The sequence below is a fragment of the Euphorbia lathyris genome, chromosome 4 (assembly GCF_963576675.1).
Source record: "Euphorbia lathyris chromosome 4, ddEupLath1.1, whole genome shotgun sequence".
NCBI classification, from domain to species: Eukaryota; Viridiplantae; Streptophyta; class Magnoliopsida; order Malpighiales; family Euphorbiaceae; genus Euphorbia; species Euphorbia lathyris.
Genome location: NC_088913.1, coordinates 48,523,628 through 48,543,208, shown reverse-complemented (window position 1 = coordinate 48,543,208; position 19,581 = coordinate 48,523,628). Strand labels below are relative to the sequence as shown.

The window sequence follows — 19,581 nt, the reverse complement described above, 5'->3', positions numbered from 1 at the left end:
TTTTTTTTTTGTAAACGCTCTACATTTTATTGCACAAAATGGTCACGTTGGGATTGCATCATCCATCCGGTCAAAATTAATGCATTAAAATTAAACAAAATCATAGGTATTTAAGGGTTGTAACATTGGCTAAAGGTTGAGGTAGGAAAAAGGGAATTTATAGGCAAAAAGTTAAATGACTCAAATAGTTAAAATTTTTGCCAAAAAGGACACATTTTTCGCATTAGGGAGCTATCAACTACCTCCCCACACTTAAAATCTTGCTTGTCCTCAAGCAATTCAGAATCCAAAAGGGACACGTTATTCGCTATGTATAAGAAGGTTTAAGCTCAAGGTTGTGTATGTGAGTCAATGAAGTATTCGAGAAGCAACTAGAAACACGTCTTTTATCCTTTCCTCTATTTTATTGTTTTTTTTTCCTCTTTTTTTTCTATTTTTTATTTTATTTTATTTGGTTTTTAACCATTTTTTTTTCTTTTGAATAGAGGGGATAAAGAGTGAAAATCAAATGGGTAAAGGTTGCTTCTTCTATTAAAAGTACAACCGTTTAATGATTGCTAGAGAATTTGAAGGATATGTGTGTCTAAGGATTTATCAAAACTAAATTGAGTCAATTAACTTGGGTGAGAAAGGATATTTAAGAAGGCTAAGGTTTGTAACATGGTTGATCAAAGAAAGGGGTAAAAGGCTCAAATGGGCTTATCTAGTGGAATTGTTAAGGGATTTTGGCTAAACAAAGAATAGGCTAAATTCACAAAGGGCTATATCTAGGCTGCCTAATCATTTAAAGTTTAATAAAAACACAAAATTCAACCAGTATTGGATGCAATTCCTATGAGCACAAAGACAATAAATGTAATCCCACACCTAAGAGATCAATTGTTCCTAATCATGAGTCTAAAATATTGATCTTTATGGTTCTAACTCACAATTGAAGGGTTATTTGTATCAATCCTAGCCTCAACTAACGTTCCGTTTCATGTCAATCTTAGGCAAATAATACTCTTTGGAGACTCAAACGTTGTTCAAAAATTTTCATATGCATCAATTTCATTTAAAATGTGCAAATTTTTAAGCGCATTGTCAACTGTATTGCGGGAATAGCTAAATGTATCAAATTCAACTGCCTAGGATTCTTTTTATTCCTAGAATTAAAAAGCAAACAAAAACAAAAAGAATGAAATACTAAAATTAAAACAAAAAAAACATGCAACCTAATATAGAGAAACAAAAAGAAATTAAAAACATGCAAATGGCAGAATAAAAAATCATCATATCCTAGTATCTCCTCCCCACACTTACAACATGCATTTACTTCCATCATTACATAAAAGTAAAACATAAAGTGCAGAAAAGAAATAGGATAGAAAAACTCCCTCAGGGGTGGCTTGACAATACAACAACAACAACAACAAAGCCTTATTCCCGAAATGATTCGGGGTCGGCTAACATGAACCATCATATAAAACCGTGAAAATCAAGTCGTGTCAGCGACACAGATTCGCTCCCTCCACTCCGTCCTATCCACTACCATATTTTCCTCAATTCCCAATAAACTCATATCACTCTCGATCACCCTCCTCCAAGTTTGCTTAGGTCTTCCCCTACCCTTCACCACTACATCCCTTTGCCACTCTTCGGTTCTCCTAACCGGCGCATCAAGCGCTCTACGTCTCACATGGCCAAACCACCTTAGTCGGTTTTCTCTCATTTTATTCTCAATAGATGTGACCCCTACTTTTGTCCTAATTATTTCATTACGCACCCGGTCCTTTCTCGTGTGACCACACATCCATCTCAACATACGCATCTCCGCCACCGACATCTTATGGATGTGGCAGTGTTTCACTGCCCAACACTCCGTACCATATAACAATGCTGGTCTAATTGCCGTCCGGTAGAATTTTCCCTTCAATCTATTAGGCATGCCGGGATCACAAAGGAAACCCGTAGCACTCTTCCACTTCGACCAACCAGCTTTAATCCTATGAGCAACATCTCCATCTACTTCTCCATCCGTTTGGATAATAGATCCTAAATACCGGAAGCAATCCGAGGCCTGAACAACTCTCCCATCTAGGATGATTGTCCCTGCCTCCCTACTCCTACGGCCGCTAAACTTACACTCCAAATATTCTGTCTTACTTCGACTCAACTTAAAGCCTCTAGATTCTAGAGTTTGCCTCCATAGTTCCAACTTCATCTCCACTCCTTCTTTCGTCTCCTCAACCAACACAATATCATCTGCAAACAGCATGCACCATGGTATACCATCTTGAAGTGAACTTGTTAGTTCATCCATAACGATGGCAAAAAGAAATGGGCTTAGTGCGGAACCTTGATGCACTCCAACCCCGAATTTCTGATGCTAAATTTTCAAATCCAAGCTGCAGTCCTGAAAATCAATCCGGCGTCGGTGAGTATTCCGATTAGAGGGTTCTGCCAATAGAGAAAAAAAAATAAACAAACATAAGAATAGAGAAAGCAAAAGAAAAGAAAAAGAAAAAAAAACGTTTAATTTTATTTTTTTTCTGTTTTTTTTATTTTTAAATTTTTTTTTCGGGTGCGTCTCGTCGAGATGAACAGTGTCTCGACGAGACGATACAAGAATTTTTTATTTTTTTTACGAATTTTTTTTTACGTCTCGTCGAGACAGCCAGGTGTCTCGACGAGACAATATGAAAAACCCAAAAAAAAATATTTTTTTTATAAATATATACAAATCTAAACAATTATTTCAACCTATTCAATTTAATCTAATTGTAAACGAAATAGTCCCCGGTAACGGCGCCAAAAACTTGATGGTGTTGTTGTCGGGTATTTCAAAATATAATCTAATTATAAATAAAATAGTTCCAAGCAAATTTAATCTAATTATAAACAAAATAGTCCCCGACAACGGCGCCAAAAACTTGATGGTGTTGTCGTCGGGTATTTCGAAATATAATCTAATTATAAATAAAATAGTTCCAAGCAAATTTAATCTAATTATAATCAAAATAGTCCCCGGCAACGGTGCCAAAAATTTGATGCTCGTAAAGTATATAGCATTTAATAGGACAAGTGTATCCTATCGCAACAAGTAATATTGTGCTAAGCACGAGATCGAACCACAAAGACTATTTGTTACAACTAGCAAATCTACCTAGAATGATCTAATTGTTTAGAGGGTTGGATAAATGTTTGGATTTTTTTATAACTAATTAACTAATTGAAAGCAATAAAGATAACAAGATAGAGTGAACAATTGACAGGGTAGAAGGTGAATTAATGGATGGCACAACCTAGGCTGAGGAATCCCTTGATTAAATCCTATGTATGGGTTTAGGAAGTTCAGATTTATGTTTTACCAGTGATTGAAGGTAATTGCCCTAAGTGAAAGACTAATATGATCAGTATTGTCCTTCCTATTCACATGCATTCGGGTGACGGCTTGATTAGGCATATACCCTAGGTCATGCAAAGCATTAGGTTTATTGACAATTAAGGCTAAAGCCGTAGCCTAGCCACAAAGCCTCATTCCTAGTGGTCTCTAGCGAAGTCAGGTTAATACAAATTCGGTATAGACAATTCCATGGTCAGGTTCTCATCTATCTATAATCCTATTTAATGTCAGGGTCACAGGCATTAAGCACATTATATACATAAACAGGCTAGTTGATCATTATCAATGTTCATTCTAGCATAAATCATGTTCCTAACAATTTCTAGGCATTAAGCATGCATCAACCGATCAATCAAAGGTCTTAGATCCCTAATCATACATATTCATACAATCAATTTCATCCCCATCTCAAATTGGATGGGGATTAATTCATAGACAAACTAATCATAGCAATAGGAAGTAAAGGAATAATGGAAAAACATCTTCAATTGAATATAAAAGCAAAAGATAAGAGAGAGAGAGAAATCTAAAACCCGCTTTATCTGATTCGATTATAAAAATAGAAGATGAGGAGCTTCTCCCATCAATCGTTCTTGAAAGAAAAGACAAAACTGAAAATAAACCTAATCTAGAAAGTAGAAAATCTAATCTAAAAATATAAATCTACATTTTGGAGGAGAGAAAGCCCTAGCGGCTCTCTGATTTATTAAGTGGCTAATCCCCCCGAATAATGAAGATTAGCTCCCTATTTATAGAGTTAGGGAGAAACCCTAATGTCTCCGGGGGCAAAATAAGCTTTTACAAAGTGTTTTTAATGGGCTTTAGGGCCCGATCCGCACATTTCAGACAAGGAGTGTCTCGATGAGACGAGGGCCTGTCTCGATGAGACAGGTGATGTCTCACCGAGACAGGTCCTATTTGAGGAACTGTGGCTCCGGCTTTTATCTGTTTTGGTCCCTAGGCTTCCGAAATATGCTCTAATGGTCTTGGCGAATCCCAAAAGTGCTCTGACGGTCCCTGAATAATCTGAAAATGCTCCAATAGGCTTGGGTCTGGTTCGGAAATGCTCGAATAGTCCTTGAAAATCCCTGAAAACACCGAAAATGCCATAAATAATGGAAAATACTTATTTTAACTAAAAGCTAACAAAACAATAACAAAACTGAAAGGAAATAAAGCAAAAGGAAGCTAAAAGGGGCCTAAAAACCTTATACAAATGGGAGCTATCAGTCAGCTAGAGGGGTGAAAGTAGACGATTTAGGCTTTACTTTGGTCAAACTAGATAGAATTGGTCATTTGAACGATCCATTTGTGCTGGCTACCCATGTAAAGCAAATATTTTACATTGAGGACCCATTGGATCCTGAATGGTCGGTTTTCGTGACGTGCCCAGATAAATATTTCAAATGTGATGACGAAGATGAAGCTGATGTGGTTGATGATGATTATTATGATGATGATAACAGCAGGATATTCGATGAACATCCACTGAATGTGCCTACCTTCGATGATGTTGACACCGATTGTACAGTTTCATATGCTAGACCAGGAGAAGAAGTAATCTGGATTGATAAGTGAAATTATGATGAAATTTTTTGTGTGCTTGTTCTTATACAATGTATGTCAATCTGGATTTACTTGTACACTTTGGAATAATTAATGTTTGATGAAATCAATGTGACTTGAGTTATTGTGTGTGAACTTGCTTTGGTTATAATGTGATTGATTGTGAGTTATTGTGCATACTCCTAATGTCATGTACCTACAAGTTTCCTTCATCTATGTTTTGATTGATGCAACTTCAGGAATATCATCATGGCACCTAGCTCTAATACGAGAGGAGCACCAGAAAAAATGCATGCACGACAACTTGCAAAAAAATAAAGCAAGCTGCTAAGAAGTCATTGGAACGCAAGAGGGTCAATTAGACTGAGAGAAAACATAAAGTGTCACCCAACAATGATGAGACAGTGATCACAACCCTCAGTAAACGTCAATCGAGTTCACCTCCCTCTGAATCGCCACCTGTGGTCGACGAACCTGAAGTCACAAATGTGACTGGTGGGTTAAAACTGCTAAAACGTGAGACCGTGACTATGGCGTGGCTGACCCAAGCCATGATTCAGATGAAGAAGATGAACATTAAGTATAATCGCCATGGAGATCCTATTGGCAAGGAGTTTGGGTGGATGCAATCTTATATAGGAGTGTTGGCACGCACGAGGATATCCATCGCGTACAAAGACTGGAGACAAGTGCCAGCTGATGCAAAGGAACTGCTTTAGGAATCGGTTACGGTATACACATATTTGTATGCTTTTCTTTAGATGTTATTTGTATGCTATTCTTTAGACGTTATTTGTATACTGTTCTTTAGACCGTACTTGTATGCTGTTCTTTAGTCGTTGTTTGTGCTATCACCGAGTCAAAAGAAGGAAGTCATGGTATCTGCTGCAACCAAATGGAGGAACTTCAAGTCTTTACTTACATCCAAGTATATCATGCCCCAAAAGGATGATGTTGAAGTCTTGCAAAAGGTTCCTGATGACTACCGGTTCATGAATAAGGACGACTGGCATCAGTTTGTATCCGATCGGCTTACAAATCAGCACATGGTTTGCCATTTGATTTACGTATATGCTTTACTCTTAATTTGTTAGTTTCTATGTGTCGTGCTAACAAATACACATATATATATGGCTGCATTGTTTAGGAAATCCGCCAAGTGCAGATATCCAAGCGGCAAAAGAACAAGTACAACCACCGAATGTCTCGCAATGGGTACAGAGGAATCCGGGTTGAAATGGTATGGTCGTTTATTGTCTATTTTCATACTTCAGATTTGTATGATTTTTGATATTATTCGTACTATGTGGCAGAACTCAGAGCTATCAAAAGAGGAAGTGGAAAAAATCAGCATGCACACATATTGGATAAAGGGAAGGCAAGACAAACTGGGAAATTTTAAGGACACTGAAGTAGAGGAGGCGGTTAAAAGAATTGTAAGTAGCATTTATTCAAATACACAATGTGATTGATAAAACGCATATGTATAACTGATTTATATATGTTTATTTCCATAGTTGAAACTGGAAAAGGAGGAGGCTGAATGTGTGTTTAAAGCCAAGGGTAGTAATGATGTGCTAACTGAGGTATTAGGGAATCCAGAACACAGTGGCAGGGTTAGAGGAGTGGGTGGTGTGAAGCCAGTAGTATTCTTCAAGATACCGGGTCAGAAGAGGGGAAGAAAGAAGCGAGCTGAGGAGTTGCAAGCATTGCTTGAAACAGAAAGGGAAAGTGGGAGGAAGAGTCAATAAGGAAACATGATGAAGAATTGAAGAAGATACATGAGATGTATCAAGATGAGTTAAAGAAGTCTGAAGCGAAAATGGTCCAAAAACTAGATCGAATGGAGAAATTTGTGTCCAAGGGGGTTACGACTGAGGAATCCCCAGCAGCTGCACCAACAACTTACAATGGCAAATCATGAGAAGGTAGTTGTAATCGAGATGATATCAATAGAGAGGGGATATTAGGGAAATATGAAGCTGTGGTGAAGAAGAAGTTGGTATTAGAGGTCTCTAATACCATAGAAGAGGAAGTTGTTGGTGAAGGCACGGGATATGAGATTCCAACGATCTCAGACGTAAACGGTTATTATGATTGTCAGCTTGTTGAATTTATCACTTATATATACTTAGTTAATTAGTTGTATTTGAAATTGTTGAATCATGACAATGAACTTGACATTGAGGTTGCACTATTAGTGGAAGAGAGTGGGAAGATTGTTGCCCATGGCAGATTAATACAATCAGACATTGAACAAGAAGAGCAGACAATCCATGGGCGACCACTGGGAAAGGACAATTATAGAGTGGAGATTGTGTCATTTAATGATGGAGATGCATGTCTGCCATACCCGATAAAAGGTGAAATGGAAGTTGTTAGGGAGGCAATGGGGTCTATTGTAGCATGGCCAAAGGTGTTATGTAGTGTCAAATCCGTTGAGGTAATATTCATTTATTTCGTTGGTTGTATTATGTGTTTCGATTATTTCTTTGGTTGTATAATGCGTGTTTAATTATTGCAATCAGGAGGCAAACAAGGCAGCAAAAGTTTTTGCGAAGGCCTTGAAGAAAGTTAATAGTGAGGCTGAGGCGATTGATTTCGTTAAGTTGCCAACAAATTTACCATGCCCATTGAAGAAGTTGTGCAACTGGGCGAGAACCAATATAATGGATGGAATCAAATGTATAACCAAATTTTTTGGACCTGAGTTGTTCAGAGCAGAACCAATGCAAAATGCCTAGCGATTTATATGCAATGGTACACTTTCATGAGATGACCGCATGCACAATTACATTTTACATGAGGTACATGGATACAATATACAAATTTATTAATTTGGATATCTATTTCATCAACACTTATACATGTATTTGCCCAGTCATATATACCATGTATTGAAAAAAGCACGAATGGAAGAAAGGGTGTTATTTGTTGATCCATGTACCACTTTTGCTCTTGGAACTAAGAAAACTCCAACGGACCGCTCGAAGGAGTTGATGGATCGGTTCAAACAGGGTGGTGCTAATTCTATATTCCTTATTCCTTACAACTCAGGGTAACTATGAATCTTTTATACCGTGTGTTTATCAGTTGATTAACTGACATTGATACAGCTGAAATGGATAATGTTTGCAGATCACATTGGACTCTCACTATTGTTGACATTGAGAAGAAAAAATCATATTGGTTAGATCCATTGAAAAGGATATTGCCAAATTCCATAGAATGGACGGATGTTGTGAGCAAGTAAGTTACCAAATGCATCTAATGTGTACGCCATTCAAATAGTTACTCACATAAGCACACATGTTGTTACACTTGTTGCAGTGCGATTGTTGTCCTTTTAACAGACTCTAGCAAGTGCACTAGATACAAGTAATAAAGTGATAAGTCGAGTATCGTCTCCACATGGATTGATGACCAAATTTTACTAGAAAAACCTTGCAGAATAGGGTGTTCGTGGTGTGTGTGAATTCTTTATATTGAGAGATATTGTGAATAAGTAACAAAGTAACTAATTTAGCTTATAAAAACGATTACTTGATAATGATAAAATGGTAGAACAGGCTAGGCACAGTGGAACAGGTTACCTTAAGTCCCTAAACACCCTATTTATTCATGAATGACTCAAAGTGAAGTCAAGGTCTTTGCTTTAATGCTCACTTAAGTCAACTCCCGTGTGTTCTTAAGATTCTAAGACTTACTACAACCATAAGCGTCCCTAAGGTTGGTTCTTTCTTGCATTACGATCGAAACAACATTTCAATAAAGAAAACCCTTGATACAACCTCCTGACATTCCTGCTTCGGGGTTGGATGTTTGATAAACAATTCGGTGAGGATGAAAGCAGTTCCCTATCATTCATCTAACACAAGCATACATGCATAAGCAATGGAGTAAAAAGCTTCATCAAAAACTTCATAAATTAACACCATTCATTCATAAATAGAAATTAGAGAACTTACATAACTGGCCCTAACTGGCCGAACCTATTCAAAATGACTACTCACTCATACTGCCGAGTGAACAGTTTGCTTCCATTCTACAGAGCTCCATCAATGGAGTCATCTTCCTCGAGAGCTCTTCTCTCTATCAAAACGTCTATTTTTAAGTTCAACAAAAGATGCTCCCCTTTCCTTTCCCCACTACGTCTATTTAAGGGAAAAAGAAAAGGTCAACACGGTACATAAAGTATCCGAGAAAATATTACAAAAACCAACAAAATTGTTCACAAATCCTAGAATGCTAGAAATGGTTAAAATCCTTTTGACCCTTGAACACTCAAGGGTCGAAATTTCATGTCATCATGCTACTTTTAAATTGCTCTTATCCGCCTTTCCTGCCTGCCGCACCTGCTTTCTGTCCTGTCGCTATCCGTCATCAGAATTTGCAGCGTTAGACCGCTGGATCAAAGAAGGCTCAACTCCTCATGGTATGCGCGAAACAAGCTGCTTCCAGTCCGTTCGACTTAATCTTTCCTTATCTCACAAAAACACTTATAAGACCTTCTTTCTTGTATTTTAACCCTAAAAACACCCTTAATTCATTATAAATAACATGTTAAATTGTAGTCAAATTCATGCCTAACAAATACCCCCAAATTGAATCTTTGCTTGTCCTCAAGTAAACAACAGATAGAAAACAAGTTAACTATAGGGAAAGAGTTAGGAATGAAAGAATACGGAGGAAGGGTTTTGAGGAGATCATGGAGAGGAAGGGATTATAACAAATCATTTTGTTCTCGGAAAATATCAACATACAAACGCAAATCACGATTTTTAATGAAGTTATGCCAGTGTTTGATCGTGTAACCCTACTCAAGAAATTCCTCAAAGCTTAAAGTTAAACCTCAACCTTCAAGATGAACAACCTGTTTGCCTGTTATGCCTCACTAAGGAATGGACGTTTCACTCACTCTCATATGGCTCTTTTCGCCATGAAGAATGGAATGCAACTTCACTCCCCAGCTCAGTAAATACACCAGTAGGGTGTGAGTTTGCTTTTTGTTCCCATTTCTATAGATCAAAATTTTCCAAACAAAGTCCAAAGGTCTTTTAATGGTTGTAGAGTAAGGTTAAGGTTCAGGTGTGGGAGTGAATGGCTTTTGTGTGTAAGAGTTCTGTCCTCATGCACTTTACATCAATCCTTTATTTTTCACATACAACTTTGCATAGCTTGTTTTAACGAATGACTTACCCACAATTTTTATTAACTCCTACCACTAAACAACCAATTCCAATGATTTGGGCACACCTTTGTGATAGTGTGCCATGAATGAAGAGGTTCTTTACAGATTTTTCTTTTTCCTCTTACTCATTTTCTTTTATTTCACCATTTAATTTTAGTATGCGCCTGAGTTTCCTCAGTCAATTTATATTTTCAACTGGTACTGCTTACATGAGGCAGATTCTCGGCTCTTTAAGCTCAAAGTGAAGGGATTATGGTTATTCACAGGCTATGTTAACGAAAAAAATTGGGTAAGGCTCAAATGGTTCATCCTATTATGTGAGTGCAATGCACGGGTTAAGTCTTTGTCATGGTTGAGTTAGGTGCCTAATGCCTTTCTCATCCTAGGTTTGTCAAAGATTTTTCCATTTCAATAGGGCATAACAAAGCAAATTCTCCCTAAGGATAGTAAGTATTGGCCCACTCTTTAAAGAAACATTGCATTTTAAATGCAATTGCAGGCTCAAGTTCTCACTATTTTGCGGTTTATGCATTAAGGAAGAAGGTCCCTCTCGTGAAAGTTGATTTAGAACTTCAAAATTTTTGGAACTTCAAGACTCGGGTAGTTAAGATCAACACAAGGCTATCACCACACATTTCAATCATAATAAGCGCAGTCTGTTTAGTGATTACTGCAGAACCTAAACAATCGAAACACTAGAATATTTACAAGGAAATGAACACAAATGAAGAATATTTACTAAGGACAGTTAAAGGTTTCTTTTTGTACATACCAAAGATCACAGGGGGGTAACTTGTTATTCAGAAAATTATACTACACTAACAACTTGTTCAAGCTTTTATCATGTTTATGCACACAAATATTGTAATTTGTAATTCCCCACCCCCAAATTAGAATGGAACATTGTCCTCAATGTTATTACGAACAAAAGCATAGGGAAAACAACATAAGCATGATAAAAGACGAGTGTAAACAAATGCAAGGAAGGGGTATAAGTGTTACCAGATGCTAGGATAGCGACATATTGAATGATCAGACAGGTGGGGAAAGAGAGGAATCAACCTCTCTATCCGCACCAGGAGTAGCGCCATCCCCTTTCGAGGAGGCAGCGGCGTTGGCAGTTGTTTCAGTTTTAGCTCTTACCGGACTCTTGATTGAGGCACCAGATGGACTCTCCTTCCAATGCTCCTCCACATAGAGGTGTTTGAGCAAATCAATCTCGCCTTGTTGCACGACATTTGTATGTTCCAGAGCAAAGATCTGTTCCCTGCAAGCTTGAGTTTGTGCAAACAGGGCGTTGAGCTTGGACAGGATGTCTTCATTAGAGAGCTTGGCACATTTCTGGTAAAAGCCCAGATCTTTGGCTTGCTCGATTTGCTCAGACTCGGATGACACCGATACAGTAGGCTCATTTTTCCTCTTCCTACTTTCAACCCTTTTGGCTTCCACAAAATCTGACATGCAGGCCCACTTCCCATTCACCATTCTCCCGAATAACATGCTCTAAAGGCTTTTTAAATCTATTTGGTCTGGGTAGTTGACCACCGTGAGCTGGTTCTTGTCTTCTGGCTTGAATACCCCAATGGCCTCTGCTATTCGAGTCACGATGCTACCACAACATATGACAGACGAGTTCTTCCTTCCAAACGCGCTAATGTACTCCACGAACCAAAAGCCAAGGTTCATCCTGCGTCCCTATACCATACTCCAAAGAGCCGTAAGGTCTGCGTGAGGGATAGTGGCATGGTTCTCGCGTGCAAAGATGGTGCCTGAGACCAGTTTATGCAAGTACCGGAAGGCGTAGTCCATAATACCAGATGCTTTGGATGCACTGCCGTCATAACTTGGCTGGCCAGAGATTGAGCGCCAGAAAGTCGTTGGGTCAAACTCGTCCGGGGTTTCAGTGAAAGCCCATTTGTACCCGTCAGACTCCAAGTCATCATCATCCGCAGTGCCGAGGAGGGTATTGAATGTGTTCAAGGATGGCCGTTGGGTATGGGTTATTAGCCGGAAACTGAACTTTCCTTCTTCATCTGGGTCGGTGATCTCAGGATTATGTTTAAAAGTGGCTAGAAACTCCAAAGTGAGTTCCTTGTACGCTGGTTCCTTCATCTCAAAGAAGCAGCCAAAATGGCCTGCTTCTATGGGTTGCTTCACACATTCCGCAATTTTAAGCTTTTTCAGCGTATCCCAGCATACAGTTTGTACCGGCCCAAATTCGAGCTGAGCCAGATCATCGTAGTATTGTTGCACATCGGCATCCTTAAACTGAGATAATTTCTTTACCAGTTTCTCGTCAGGTACAAACGCGACCGTGCTTGTGCCCACCATCTTGCTCTTTCCTCGGTCTTTCTTTGTGCCTTCAACTTTTACTTGTTTCCCTAAGCCTCGAGTCCTCATCCTGCGATAACGACTAAATAGGGACACCCAAAGATAATTTTCAAACAATATATGGGGAACAGTGTGAAAAAGAGAGTGTAAAAACAAAATTTGAACTAGGGTCCACAATGCAGTCAATCCTTTAAGTAGAAGGACGAGTGAAACGGCCTGTTGCCAGAACCGTCATTATGACAACGTTTCCGTGAGCGCCACCTATATGTGTGGTTAGGGCAACAGCCGCGTCCAGTCGAAAAGACGCATGGGGAAGCAAACAATTGCTTTTTGAGTTTGAATTTACTATACCCTACCTACTTTGATTTTACCGAGAGAGGTTCAAAAGTAGAGTATAATAAGTACCAAACAAACAGATGATTTGATGTTCACTTATTCTGCCCTATGTTCGCTTTCCATTACCAATGGACTTCGCCCAAATTACCATTTCAATCTCCTGTTTTAAACAAGTAAAAAGCTAAAACTGAACCCATGTGTAAGGGTAAAAGTTTTATATCTTTGCTCGTTCAAATGAGTTAACTTAAACCCTCATATGACACAGGAGTAATCTTAACCAGACTAAATAATGCTAACTAAAATGTTTCAAAAATGTAAAATAAAGTATGAAAGTGCACAGTTACTTGTGCTGCAATTGGTGTTTGCAGCGAACACCCTGTGCTTGGTTCTATTGGCTCGGGGGTCCTGGAAGTGGACAGTGTCAATCTTCCTTGTGTGATCATTCTCGAGATAAGGTTTTAACCTTTGCCTGTTCACCTTGAAAGGTTCATGACCCTCCTTGCCAATTTCTACAGCTCCGTGACCGAACACCTTGTTCACCGTATACGGCCCTGACCACCTTGATTTCAGCTTTCCAGGGAACAGTTTGAGCCTTGAATTGTACAACAGGACCCTCTGTCCTTCTTGAAAAGCTTTCTCCTGGATTTTTCTGTCGTGCCATTTCTTGTTCTTCTCCTTATAATTCACGGCATTTTCATAGGAAAACAGCCTGAATTCTTCCATGTCACAGAGTTGCAATCTTCTTTGTTCGCCCACAGCTTGTTTCTCAAAATTCAAGAAAGTTAAAGCCCAAAAGGCTCTATGTTCCATTTCTATTGGAAGATGACAGGACTTTCCATACAACAATTTAAATGGGGACATTCCAATGGGTGTCTTATATGCAGTTCTATATGCCCATAAAGCATCGTCAAGCTTGTTTGCCCAGTCTTTCCTAGAATTGCCAACGGTTTTTTCCAAAATTCTTTTGATTTCACGATTTGAAATCTCCACCTGTCCACTAGTTTGTGGGTGGTAAGGCGTGGCAATTCTATGAGAGACTCCAAGCTTGCCCATCAGCTTTTCAAATTTAGCATTGCAAAAGTGGGTTCCTTGATCACTAATGATCGCTCGTGGGACACCGAATCGGGAAAAAAGCCTCTTTAGGAATTTTACAACCACACGGGCGTCATTGGTGGGACTCACAATTGCTTCAACCCACTTGCTCACATAGTCTACTGCAACTAAGATATATTTATGCCCGATGGACGTAGGGAATGGTCCCATGAAATCTATGCCCCATATATCAAATATTTCACAAACAACAATGTTATTGAGGGGCATGTCATTTCGAGCTGAAATATTCCCTGTTCGTTGGCACTCATTACAAGTGCGTACAAACACATTGGCATCCTTAAAAATTGTGGGCCAGAAAAAACCTGATTGAAGCACCTTGGCGGCAGTTCTGCTCGCGCTATGATGTCCGCCTGCTTCTCTATCGTGACAATGGCTCAAAACAGCCTGTCCTTCTTCTTGAGAGATGCACCTGCGAATGATCTGATCGGCGCACAACCTAAAAAGATAGGGTTCCTCCCAAAAATAATAATTTATTTCTGCATAGAACTTCTTCCTTTGGTTAGTGGACATGTTATGAGGTTTAAGTGAACTAGCAAGGAAATTAGCAATGTCAGCAAACCATGGAGCAGGCTGTATAGTGTACAGACGTTCGTCTAGAAAAATCTCTACAATTTCTGGTTGTTCCTGACTGCTCTGATGAGAAATTCTAGACAAATGATCAGCCGCTACATTTTCGGTTCCCTTCTTGTCCTTGATTTCGAGATCAAACTCCTGAAGTAGGAGTAACCACCATATCAGTCTTGGCTTTGCATCTTTCTTTGCGAACAGGTAGTGTAACGCAACATGGTCTATATAGACAATGGCTTTTGACAAAACCAAGTAGGGACAGAATTTGTCAAAGGCATATACTACTGCGAGAAGCTCCTTCTCTGTAGTGGTGTAGTTCTGTTGAGTCTCGGTTAATGTTTTGCTTGCATAATAGATGGGCCGGAATTTCTTCTTAATCCTTTGCCCAAGAACAGCTCCCACATATGTATCGCTAGCGTCACACATCATCTCAAATGGCTGTTCCCAGTTGGGTCCTGCCAGTATGGGTGAGTTGATCAGCTTGCCCTTTAATAATTCAAATGCATTTAGACAGCTTGTATCAAATGAGAATTCCGCATCTTTATGTAGCAAGGCGGACAAAGGTAATGCGATCTTTGAGAAGTCCTTTATAAACCTTCGATAGAACCCTACGTGTCCAAGGAAACTTCTCACATCCTTGAAATTAGTTGGAACAGCAAGTTTCTCTATCACCTCCACCTTGGCTTTGTCCACTTCCATACCCTTTTCAGAGATTTGATGCCCGAGAACGATCCCGCCGGTAACCATGAAGTGGCATTTCTCCCAATTCAAGACTAAATTGGTCTCCCTACATCGTACTAGTACAGCCTCAAGGTTGTTCAGACAGCTCCCAAATGAATTTCCATAGACAGAGAAATCATCCATGAAGATTTCCACAGTCCGTTCCACCATATCATGAAATATAGACATCATGCACCTTTGAAATGTAGCTGGGGCATTGCATAAACCAAATGGCATGCGTCTATAGGCATATGTCCCGTAGGGGCATGTAAAAGTCATCTTCTCATGATCTTCACTATGGATGGCAATCTGATTGTACCCTGAGTATCCGTCAAGGAAATAATAAAATGCATACCCTGCTAATCGTTCTAGCATCTGATCAATGAAGGGCAAAGGGAAATGATCCTTCCTGGTTGCCTCATTGAGCTTCCGGTAGTCCACATAAACTCGCCATCCTGTTATGGTTCTTGTGGGGACCAACTCATCTTTCTCATTGAGAACCACTGTGGTTCCTCCTTTCTTTGGCACAACATGAATAGGGCTCGTCTAGACACTATCAGAGATGGGATAGATGATTCCTGCATCCAACAGTTTGATCACCTCTTTCTTCACAACCTCCTTCATGTGGGGGTTCAGTCTGCGCTGTGGCTGGACAGACGGCTTATGATCTTTCTCCATCAGAATTCTATGAACGCAGACTGTCGGACTAATACCCCTGATATCATCAATTTTCCACGCAATAGCATCCCTATTTCTTCTCAATACCTCCATGAGTTGAGCTTTCTGATCAGGGTTAGCTTTGAAGATATAATCACCAGGCTTCCGCTAGGTGGTTCAAGGAACGCATACTCTAGGTGTGATGGTAAAGGTTTTAGTTCAGGTTTAGACAATGGCACAGTGGGTCTTTCAGGTGGTTCTTGATGAGTAGGAACAGTGGGATCTAGAGGAGGTGTGGGGAAGTTGGTTTCAATGGAACATCCTGTTCCCTCACATAAGTTCATTTCTTCTCCCAAGAGAGCCTCAAGAGTGTCATGTCCCTGTTCTTGCAAAGTAGAAAGACTTTGGAAATCATCTAAGAAACAACTAGTGTCATCACTAGTGTTAGCTCGTCTCATAGCCTCATTCATTTTGAAAATGATTTCCTCCCCATTAATTCTTAAAAATAGTTGTCCCTCTTCTACATCAATCAATGCTTTACCCGTTGCTAAGAACGGTCTACCCAAGATAATAGGAACATGCAGGTCCTCATCTATACCCATTATGATGAAATCAACAGGTAATATGAATTTTCCTACTTTGACCAACACATCTTCCACTACTCCCCTAGGGTAACATACCGACCTGTCAGCCAACTGAATGGACATTCTGGTTGGTTGTGGTTCTCCTAGTCCTAGTTTAGCATACACAGAATATGGCATAAGGTTTATGCTAGCTCCTAAGTCACATAGTGCATTTTCAATATTTAACTTGCCAATTGAACAGGGAATAGAAAAACTCCCTGGATCCTTCAGCTTTTTCGGAAGCTGCTGCTTGTTCTGGAGTATTAAAGAACAGTCCCAGTTTAGTTGGATCATCGAGATGTTTTCCAACTTCTTATTGTTTGACAAGATATCTTTTAAGAATTTTGCATAAGTCGGCATCTGGGCAAGTGCTTCCACGAAGGTAATGTTGATATGCAGCTTCCTCAAGGTGTCTAGCACCTTAGAATTTTGCTCTTCAAGCTTCTTGTTTATCAGCCTCGTCGGATAAGGTACAGGTGGCACATAGGGTGGAGGTGGTTTGTACCTCTTTCCTTATTCCTTCTGGTCTTGATCAATGGTCAATTCTACCCCGACGGGTTCTTCTTGACTAAGAACAACTTGTTTCTTTTCTTCTTCAACAGTTCGAGAGGTACCTGCACACTCAGCATTTTCATCAGTGGGAAAAGGGGGTTGAGTTTTCTTACCAGATCTCAGAGTGATGGCCATGACATCTCCTTTGGGGTTTGGTTCGGTATTACTTGGAATTATCCCTTTTCCTTTGGACGAAGATGCAGCAAGTTGATGGACCTGTGTCTCCAGATTTTTAATTGACGCTTGTGTCTGCTTCATGAATTGCATCATCATGGTCTTCATGTCTGGTTCTATATCTTCCTTTGGTGGAACAGGCTGTTTGTAGTGTTGTTGAGGTTGTCTCTGGTACTGTCCTCCTTGTTGCTGCTGGTACCTTGGTTGTTCCTGATTTGGTTGCCTAGTCCATCCGAAGTTCGGATGATTTCTTGTGGCTGGGTTGTAGGTATTCGAGTATGGGTTTGGTGGGTTCCTTTGATTATATCCAGCATAATCACATTGCTCCTGCTCACCTTTCCCTTGCTTGACTCCAGGATAGTTTATGTTGAAATGAGGCCCTCCATAGAAATCACAGACATCATTGAACGGTGGTTCTCTGTGAATTGATGATACATTAATCTTGCTGAGCTACTTTGCAAGCTGTTCCACCTGGGTGGTTAGTTTCGACACAACATCATCATTCCTCGCTCTTTTTCCTTCACTCCTAGCTGAGTGCCAGTTATAGCTCGTGCTTACGACTCTCTCAATAAGGTTGTACAAGGCTTGTGGTTCAAGATCTTCGAGGTTACCATTGGCAATGGATTCAGTCTGGATTTTATAAATGTTGGTGACTCCATTGTAAAAATTCTGCACTTGCATCCACATGGGGATGCCATGATTCGGTACCCTTCTTAATAATTCCTTGTACCTTTCCCATGCCTCGGCTAAGGATTCATCCTCCTCCTGCACAAAATGGGATACCTCATTTCTGAGTTTGATGGCCTGCCTAGGTGGAAAATATTTCATCAGAAAAGCACTGGCCATTTCTTCCCAAGTGGTGATCGTCCCTGGCTGTAAGTTCTTTAACCAGTTCTTTGCTTTGTCCTTGAGAGAAAAAGGAAACAACTTTGGCATGATCACATCATCGGAAACTCCTCGGTTTGATATGAAAGTGTTGCACAGTGTGATGAACTCCTGGATATGCCCGTTTGGATCTTCCGACTAGTATCCATTGAATTGCACCGCGGCCTGCAACATTTGTATCATAGATGCTTTCACTTCAAACATGTTGTTTCCTTCGTTAGGCAACACAATACACGACGAGTGTCCTTCCGTGGTTGGCCTAGAATAGTCTCTGATCCTCATAACTGGAGGATTCTTGTTCTCTCCTTCCTCTTCTTGATTAGGTTGAACTGGTTGTTCTGGTGGTACTCTTCCAGCCATCCTTCTTTCTCTTTGTCGCTCTCTTTGTCTTGCTCATCGAGCTCCCGCTCGGTTTCGTCTACATGTTCTCTTTAATTCGAGATCGATAGGAAAAACTGGTGGTCTAGCTCTGCGCATAAACAAATGGAGAACTCCTTCTGGCTGCACTATTTAGCAAACAGATTAAAAACACCTTGTTTCACATAAATTTTCAGTTAAATTTTGTTGCTTTCAATCCCCGGCAACGGCGCCAAAAACTTCTTGTCCTATTAACAGACTCTAGCAAGTGCACTAGATACAAGTAATAAAGTGATAAGTCGAGTATCGTCTCCATAAGGATTGATGACTAAATTTTACTAGAAAAACCTTGCAGAACAGGGTGTTCGTGGTGTGTGTGAATTCTTTATATTGAGAGATATTGTGAATAAGTAACAAAGTCACTGATTTAGCTTATAAAAACGATTACTTGATAATGATAAAATGGTAGAACAGGCTAGGCACAGTGGAACAGGTTACCTTAAGTCCCTAAACACCCTATTTATTCATGAATGACTCAAAGTGAAGTCAAGGTCTCTGCTTTAATGCTCACTTAAGTCAACTCCCGTGTGTTCTTAAGATTCTAAGACTTACTACAACCATAAGCGTCCCTAAGGTTGGTTCTTTCTTGCATTACGATCGAAACATCATTTCAATAAAGAAAACCCTTGATACAACCTCCTAACATTCCTGCTTCAGGGTTGGATGTTTGATAAACAGTTCGGTGAGGATGAAAGCAGTTCCCTATCATTCATCTAACACAAGCATACATGCATAAGAAATGGAGTAAAAAGCTTCAGCAAACACTTCATAAATTAACACCATTCATTCATAAATAGAAATTAGAGAACTTACATAACCGGCCCTAACTGGCCGAACCTATTCAAAATGACTACTCACTCATACTGCCGAGTGAATAGTCTGCTTCCATTCTACAGAGCTCCATCAATGGAGTCATCTTCCTCGAGAGCTCTTCTCTCTATCAAAACGTCTATTTTTAAGTTCAACAAAAGATGCTCCCATTTCCTTTCCCCACTACGTCTATTTAAGGGAAAAAGAAAAGGTCAACACGGTACATAAAGTATCTGAGAAAATATTACAAAAAC

The 19,581-nt window shown here is 39.7% G+C and overlaps 1 non-coding gene across 1 annotated transcript; it reads left to right on the top strand.

Annotated features, from left to right (window-relative positions):
• Positions 1 to 17,906: 17,906 nt before the first annotated feature.
• LOC136228394 (small nucleolar RNA R71) lies at positions 17,907 to 18,013 on the top strand. The gene has a single exon (XR_010688711.1). It is a non-coding gene; the product is annotated as a small nucleolar RNA R71 (small nucleolar RNA).
• Positions 18,014 to 19,581: the final 1,568 nt, after the last annotated feature.